This window comes from Ursus americanus, chromosome 31 (genome assembly GCF_024610735.1).
Source record: "Ursus americanus isolate L20-20 chromosome 31, mUrsAme1.1.p, whole genome shotgun sequence".
Classification (NCBI taxonomy): Eukaryota; Metazoa; Chordata; class Mammalia; order Carnivora; family Ursidae; genus Ursus; species Ursus americanus.
The window spans coordinates 26,241,060-26,249,341 of record NC_142157.1 but is presented as its reverse complement, the minus strand read 5'-3'; the positions used below and the strand labels follow the sequence as shown (position 1 = coordinate 26,249,341).

The window sequence follows — 8,282 nt, the reverse complement described above, 5'->3', positions numbered from 1 at the left end:
TAGTATTTCTATTTTTAATTTTTTGAGGAACCTCCTTACTGTTTTCCACAGTGGTTGCACGCACCACCAACAGTGTTTCCATTCCCACCAACAGTGCACCAGGGTTCCATTTTCTCCACATCCTTGCCAACGCTTATTTCTTGCCTTTCTGATTTAACCCATTCTGACAGGTATGAGGTGATGTCTCATTGTGATTTTGGTTTGCATTTCCCTGATGATTTATGATATTCAGCATCTTTTCATGTGTCTGTTGACCATCTGGATGTCTGCTTTGGAGAAGTGTCTCTTCAGGTTCTCTCTCTAGGACTCTTTCTGTCTTTCTCTCTCTCTTTCTTTTCTCCCTTTCTCCCTCCCCTTTCCTTTCATCCCTTTCTTTTGCAGTTTTATACCTTTATTTGACAATCAGCTGGTAGTTCTCATCCACATTAACTGTCTGTAGGCTTTTGAAAGTGGTGACAGCTACATAGGTAACCAATGTATACGGCTTGTTTGGTGAATCTTTATTCTCGTTACATTTTCTGGACAACTGCACACAGATACGGTATGGAACATTCCTTATTCCTTTGGCCTGGACAGCTTTGTTGAGCCTGGTGTCAATGTGCACACCTGGAGTAGTTCCCATCTCCTTCATGGCAAATTTCTGGATCTCTTTGAGTGCCATAGGGGCAAGATTCTTGAAACACATTGCATGGATGTGCTTGTGAATGTTGATGGTGTATCTCTGATCACTACCTCGTTGATGGCAGAATGGCCCTTCTTGCCACTCTTCTTTTTGGGAGTCATTCTGCTGGGCCCAGGTGGGAAAGCAATGACCATTTCTTATATCAACCTCTGACTAAACACCAAAGACATCATCAAAGTAAAATTTTTGAAGGGATTTCTATGGGGGATGTAAATGAATAAGTTTCTGATGATATAACTTATTGGAGGAATTGGAGTTTAAATTTCCTGGAAATGTGAATGGACACATCTGTCTTTGCAAATCTATTTTAAATAACCACCCCGAGAATGTTCATGATAAGGATTGGAAACAAAAAGTTCAGCTTGAGGTGTCCAGTGGGAATCTGTGATAAAAATATATTTGCTGAATGAAGGGACATGATTAAGCTTTTGGCAGGTGTCATCTTGATATTCATTTGCAAAAACGTCAACTTATGTTCTGTTTTACACATTTACAATTGAGATTTGATTTTTTTCAAGAGAACATTCTTTTTTTTTTTTTAATGATTTTTTATTATATTATGTTAGTCACCATACAGTACATCCCCGGTTCAAGAGAACATTCTTGATCACTCTGATTTTAAAAATGTTTTGATATGGATTGTATAAAAAACACAAATTGAATAGGATTTATTTTGAGATTAGATAATCCTTAGATATTTGTTAGATATTGAAATCCAAGGCTGATGATACATGAGGTAGTGCTATGGAAAATTTTTTAGCAATTTTTTCGCTTGCAGTAGTGGTTAACAAACATAATACTGTGTGCCCAACGTTGTGCTAATCACGTTCTATGTTAACTAGTTTAATCTTCATGGCAACATGTTGGGTAATACATTATCATCCCAGTTTATGGATAAGAACACTGAGACACAAAGAGATTAAGTGACAGGCTCAAGGACATTCTATTAGTAAGTGGCAGTTGTAGCATCTGAATCCAGGCATTGTGGCTCTTGAGCTTTTGAACCCATCCACCATGTGAGTCACACAGCCCAGTAGCGGGCACTGTGGGTGAATTCTAGAATAATCATAAAGCATTTGCTGAGATGCTTGGAGAAATGCATTTTGGTGGGGAAATAGACAAGCACACACAATCATACCTGGGAGAAAGGGGAAGGCTTGTGTGGATTGCAAATGGAAGTAGCCAACCTGAGTTATGTGGACCCAGATACTAGCCATGCCTGCAAGTCTTGTTCTTGTTCTTCTTGTTCTTCTTCCTTCTTCTTTCTTCTTATTTTAATGATATTTATTTATTTGAGAGAGAGAGAGTACATGAGAGAGCATGAGCAGGGGGGAGGGGCAAAGGGAGAGGGAGAGACAGACTGCCCGCTAAGCAGGGAGCCCGATGTGGGACTCAATCCCAGGATCCTGGGATCATGACCTGAGCGGAAGGCAGATGCTTAACTGACTGAGCCACCCAGGTGCCCTCTTCCTTCTTTTTGAAGGTCCATGTCTTCTGCTATTGTCTCTCTTTAGCTTGAAGAATTTCCTTTAGCTGTTCTTTTAAAGCATGTCTGCTGGCGGTGGAATTTGAGAATGTCTTTATTTTGCCTCTATTCCCCCAGAATATTTCCACGGGATACACAATTCTGAGTTGAGAGTTTGCTTCTTACAGAATTTTAAAGATGTTTTCTACTGTCTTCTGGCTTAGTGGTTCCTGAGGTGAACTCTGCATTAATTCCAATCATTGTTCTCTGAGAGGTGAGGCAGTTTTCACCAGCTGCCTTGGAGAATTTCTTTTCCTCTTTTCTTGGCTTTCTGCAGTTTGATTTTCATGTGTCTGTGCATGTTTTTTCTTTAAATTTATTCTCTTTAGGGTTTGCTGAGCTTCTTGAATCTGCAAGTTTATATCTCACCAAATTTGGGGAGTTTGGTCATTATTTTTCCAAATACATTTTGTGTTTCTATTTCTCCTCTTCCTCTGGGACTCCAGACGTGAATGTCAAAAACTTCTGATATTATTCTATGGCTCATGTGGTTCTGTTCATCTATTCAGATTGGGTATTTCTATCTTCAAGTTCATTAACTCTTTATTTTGTCATTTATCTTTCCTGAACATGATTACAGACAAACCATTTTTATTACCTATTCCCATCTGCAACAGGAGATGTGTGTTTCATTCAGGGTGGAGTTGGAGAGTTGGGTGGAGGAAGCATGGAGGCCAGAGAGAGGTAACTTCCCACAGAATGCTTACACCCAGTGGCCTTGAACAGACCAGGGAGAGCCAGCCCTCCATCCCAAGGGGCTTCCCTGCCACCGGATCATCGGGCAATTGTGTTATACACTATGGGCTGTGAACAGCAGAGAATGGAGTGGCTATTGCCTCATGGAAAATTCTGCTCTTAGGAAAACTTTTGCATTGCTTCTGTTTTTCACTTTCTCTTGCCTTGGAGTTTGTTATTCAAGATGGCCCCAGGATAATGGACATTCTCTTTGGGAGATGCAGGTGGGAGAGTAGGGTTCAGAGTCCTTGTATGTCTTCCCTTATAGCATATCATGTGTTTTAGCTGCAGTTACCCTCACCTGAAACTGAGTTTGTGATTTAATCAATGGCCTGATGACAAGATCAGAGGCAGAGGCAGGTGCCTTTGGAGTGGGGAACAGCTGGAATTGGTCTCCTCAGAGCAGCAGGATTCACTCACGGGTGTGATGGTGCCCTCCCACCTTAAGCTCTGTGCCTGTCTGCCCTCCCCCTCCTCCTTCCCCCTCCCCACCTCCCCACCCTCACCTCATCACCTGTTCTATGCAGGCTGTCCCCTGCCTCCCCCATGATGACTTCCTAAGTGCTACTTTCAGCTCCTCTCTGGGGCCTTGCAACTATTTCCATTGCTTCTCCCAAGACTTTTTTCTTCTCCAACCTGCCTCCTCCTGTCTAATTATGCCCTAGGCATTTCTCCTTCCATCTGTACCCTATCTTCTGGTGCCTCTCCCTTTCCTTCCAAGTTGGTGCGTCACAAACATGTCCCTGGAGTACTCTAGTAATGGAACAAAAAAGAAATGGACACCCCAAATCCATACTTTGTCACCACCATACCCTCACTTCCCTTAGTCATTTGTGTTTTCTTTCCCTTCTAACATATTCTATGGGCTGTGAAGACCAACAAAAATGAATGTTTCTCATTTTATTTTATTTTATTTAAAGATTTTTATTTATTAGAGAGAGAGAAAGCACAAGCAGGGGGAGCAGCAGGCAGAGGGAGAGGGAGAAGCAAGCTCCCCGCTGAGCACGGAGCTCAGTATGGGGCTCAATCCCAGGACTCTGGGATCATGACCTGAGCCAAAGGCAGACACTTAACTTGACTGAGCCACCTAGGTGCCCTGAATGTTTCTCATTTTAGACCCTTGATTTCTCCCCTCCATGAAATGTCAGTGAGCAGGAAATTGGGGAGATAATAAAATTCTCAAACTCGTTCATCTAGTTGACCTCCTGTCAACACACTTTGATCCTTTGTTCCACTTGAAGATTCTCCCCAGAATAATTTCTGCCATTGGGCCTCCTTTGATGATCCTCCTTTCCTCAGAACCTGATGGGAAACTTCCAACCACATCGCTTTTCATCTTTCCCTTTTTCTCTGACCACATCCTTTTTCTGTCTCTCTCTGACTGATGGCATCATCTGTGGCTCTCTCTGTCTCATCTTTAAGCTATGCCTGGCACTCGGCTTTCTGAGAGCTGAACTCAGATGCCCTCCTGACCTGGAAAAATAATTTTCAGTCACACCCCCCTTGCTCCATTCCCTGATAGCTAATTGTGAAACCGCTTGTCCTTCACTGCTATTTCTTCTGGTGGAGTGACTTCCCAACACAAATGTTTTAGCGAAGAATAAAAGGACAAAAGGGCTGGCTGTATACATATAGCTGCAAGTGAAGATATATGTGACTCTGCCTGGAACATACCAGTGGGTGTTCAGTAAATGTTTGATTAATCTGAATCTGAACAAAAGAGCTCAGAGTTTGAGCAAGAGAGAATTCTGATTTACATTTTTTTTGAAAATACAATCAGGGATTTAGTGGCCATTATGTTCCAGGCATTGGTTTCTTTTGATGTTCATTGTGATGAGATGTATCAACTGGGTGCAAGTATCCACTGAGCACTTTCTGTGAACTTGGCACAGTGGTATCACCACAAAGAGAAGGACTTGGGAAGATTTTAGGGGCTGGGGTGTTTGACAGGTTGGTGAATTTTGGGGTCTGTTCACTATAAGGCTGGTCAGGCAACAAAAGAGTCCTGAATGTGACCTGAGCCATCTCCAGTCCCCAGCTTGACAGATCTGGTCATATTGCTCAGGTGTCTCCCCATGACTCCCCAACCACAGGTCTGCCACTCTGATCTCATAACCACCCAAAACGTTCAACTTCACACCACTCCTAACCAGTGTGGGCTCACCATCTACACTGAGTACTCAGATCATAGCAAAGACCGTGGGACTAGAAGTGAGGAAAGCTTTGCTTTGGTTGCGGTTTTGCAGGTACACATTCAGTTGTGTGGTTTTCATAAGTGCACAGGATGCCCAGCACCCTTGACATGGGAGTTTCAGGGAGACCCCACCATTGGTTAACCTTTTTTCAAGATTAAAAAAACTAAATAGAAAAATCCAGAGTCCATGTCCCCAGACCTTGAGTTCTTATCAGGTTGTTTGAAACCAATCTAACAATGACCATCCGGAAAAATTCCCTTACCTTTTAAACCATTTGGACATGAGATAGTACAACATAGTCTAAAGCTTGAACCGCTGCATATTTTTTTTCTCAAATAAAGAAAGGTAATTACAATTTAAAAATATATTTTTTCTGTGAAGCAGTCAAATTCCTTCCTCGATTTTATGATTGTTGATACTGGGGTAGGGAAATCTCAATTGGTATTCATTAACTTTTAAATCTAATGGATAATATATCAAGGACTCTTTTTTTTTTTTTTAAATTAGGAAGCGGAAGCTCAAGTTGTTCTTAAACTAGTCAAAAATAGTCTAAATACTGTACTTCATAAAATTTATAATTTTATACATTTTAATTTTGTATATTACTTCAAAATTTGATAATTCTATAAAGTTGGCCTTGTTTCTTTCAAGTTGCTAAAGGGATTCACCACAAGATGGCACCATGCAAGTGGTAGTTAATAAAAAGACTTAACCCTGTGCATAATGTTTATCTTACATTAGGTCCTCATACTTTAGAGCACTGGCATATGGTAACCTGATAATGCTATGCATACAGAGACAAATGTCTGTCTTGCTATGGGGGTTTTTAGTGACTAAAGTCTTCCTCTTGTGTTCTTTATATACGCTCCACCCTTCAACCAAGCCTTTCTGGTAACATGCTATTATCTTGACAGCATGCAGTCAACAGTTAGTTACATATTTTGAGGAGAAGGTGGCTTAGGTTGGCCTCTGAAGGCATTTGTTAAGTTTTTCCCTTAGCAAGTGATGGAAAGTATGGGAAGGTTATGTTCTGGATCCTCTGTTGTGTTTGTTGTGGATTTCCGTAAGCACAAAACACTTAGTTTCCTTAATTTATCTGTGGAAGATCAGCAGCAGAACTAGAAAAGTCTGCAGGGCTTATGATTCTCATTGCTGAGAATGCAAGGATGAGTCTGAACTATGAGGCTCATTGAGAGCCATTCACTTCACACATGAAAGCAAACCTAGTATTTTCTCCACTGGGTGTTCAAATCCTGGATAACTGGATGATTTGGGAGTGAAAGGGTCCAGCATTCACATGACTTTTAACACTTGGAAAGATAGCCACAGGAAAGGATGTAGCCTTTTTTATGTGTGTGGAGAGAATGGTGTGCAGGGCGTGTGTCCTTAATGTTAAATAGAACTCTAACTAGTACTGCCCTGTTGCCATGTAGCTAGGTAAATATTTGCAAAACGCCTACTGCTTCTCTGGATTTGGGGCACGTGTCTACTGGGTATGAAATAATCTCTGTGGGAAGTGAGCTTACCCAGCCCTTATCTCTCTGAGTTCACTGAATGACACAGACTCCAGAGGGAAAGGAGTCCTTGCCAGGTCTTATCTTTCCCTCTCAGCTGGCACTGGGACATTCTGGTGGCCAAGACCAATGGGTCATTTTCAGGAGCCTTGGAGATAAGGGTAGGCCCAGATGTTCACCTTCTGAGTATACATTCCTGAAGCAGTAGTATTTCCTAGCGCCTGTGATCAAAATGCGTGGAGGAGTAGACCATTTAGTTCTATGGTTGTTAGGGGCATCAATCTGTAAGAAACACTAAAATACGGTGGGAATGTAATGAGGTAGAAAAATCCTATCTTTCAGAATTCTTCTGAGGTAGAATATTCTAAGGGGTAGAAAGAAGTACTTTGATGAGTGGCTTAAGGTGAAGGTAAGATTGCACCCCCACCCTGCTGTACTCCTGAGGGCGTGCTGGAGTAAAGACAAGTAGTCCAGCAGCCTTCCAGCTGGAGAGCTTGTTTGCTAAATGGGATACACAGTGTCAGGACTGAGGCAAATTTTTAGGGACAAAGAGTAGAGGCTGAGTTATCAGACACTTTGATTTTCTCTGTCTCGCCGTCGCTTAACCCCACACAGACTCTCATAATTATCAAACAAATCCCTGAAGACTACAGATATAAAGGAGTGCCCAGTTATAAGCCTGTGAGAGCACCGAGTGGCGAGTGTCTTTACCCTGCCCCTGAGAGAGAGACAGTCGCTGGGAGGGCTTCTCAAAGAGAAGCACAACAAGAAGAGGTTCATGTGAAGAGCTCATGATCAGAGTGCTCAGTGGTGAGGACCTCAGCTTTTCAGGCCTTCCTTGTTGTCCCTCTCCGCCTTGCATCTCGGGACAATGATAGCCGTAGATACTGAATTTTCAAGAACAGTCTGGTTTGAATATTCTATTTTATTCAGCTAAGAATATTTTAACTTGACACATTCTGACTTTTGGCTCAGAAAATTAGTTACCACAGACTCGAGAACTTTGCATTCAGCAGTTCTCTCTTCCTTGCAGGAGGAAATCCCCTACCAGATGATCAGAGATGGACCACTTGGGGAGCTGCCAGGCCTGGAACTGGGCATTGCTTATGTCAGTCCCCTTGGAACAATATTGTGATTTGATTTTTTTTAACTTTTAAAATTTGAGTACAGTTGACACACAATGTTACATGAGTTCCAGGTATACAACATAGTGATTCAGCAAGTTTACACATTATGCCATGCTCACCACAAGTGTAGCTACCACCTGTCACCATACAATGCTATAACGGTATCATTGACTATATTCTTTATGCTGTGTCTTTTATTCTTGTAACTTATTCATTCCATCACTGGATGCCTGTATTATTTCCCACTTCCCTTCACCCATTTTGACCAGCCTACCTTCCCTCTCCCCTCTCCCCTCTGGCAATCATCAGTTTGTTCTATGAGTCTGATTTTGCTTTTTGTTTTATTCATTTGTTGTAGTTCTTCCTTTCTTTTCTTTTCCTTTTCTTTTTTCTTTCCTTTCGTTCCTTTCTCTTTTTCTCTCTCTCTTTCTTTCTTTTTAGATTCCACATATGAGGGAGATCAGATGGTATTTGTCTTTCATAGTCTGACTTTTTTCACTTAGC

The 8,282-nt window shown here is 41.8% G+C and overlaps 1 pseudogene; it reads right to left on the bottom strand.

Annotated features, from left to right (window-relative positions):
• Positions 1-391: 391 nt before the first annotated feature.
• LOC123789997 (large ribosomal subunit protein eL31 pseudogene) lies at positions 392-783 on the bottom strand (annotated as a pseudogene).
• Between the last annotated feature and the right edge of the window lie 7,499 nt (positions 784-8,282).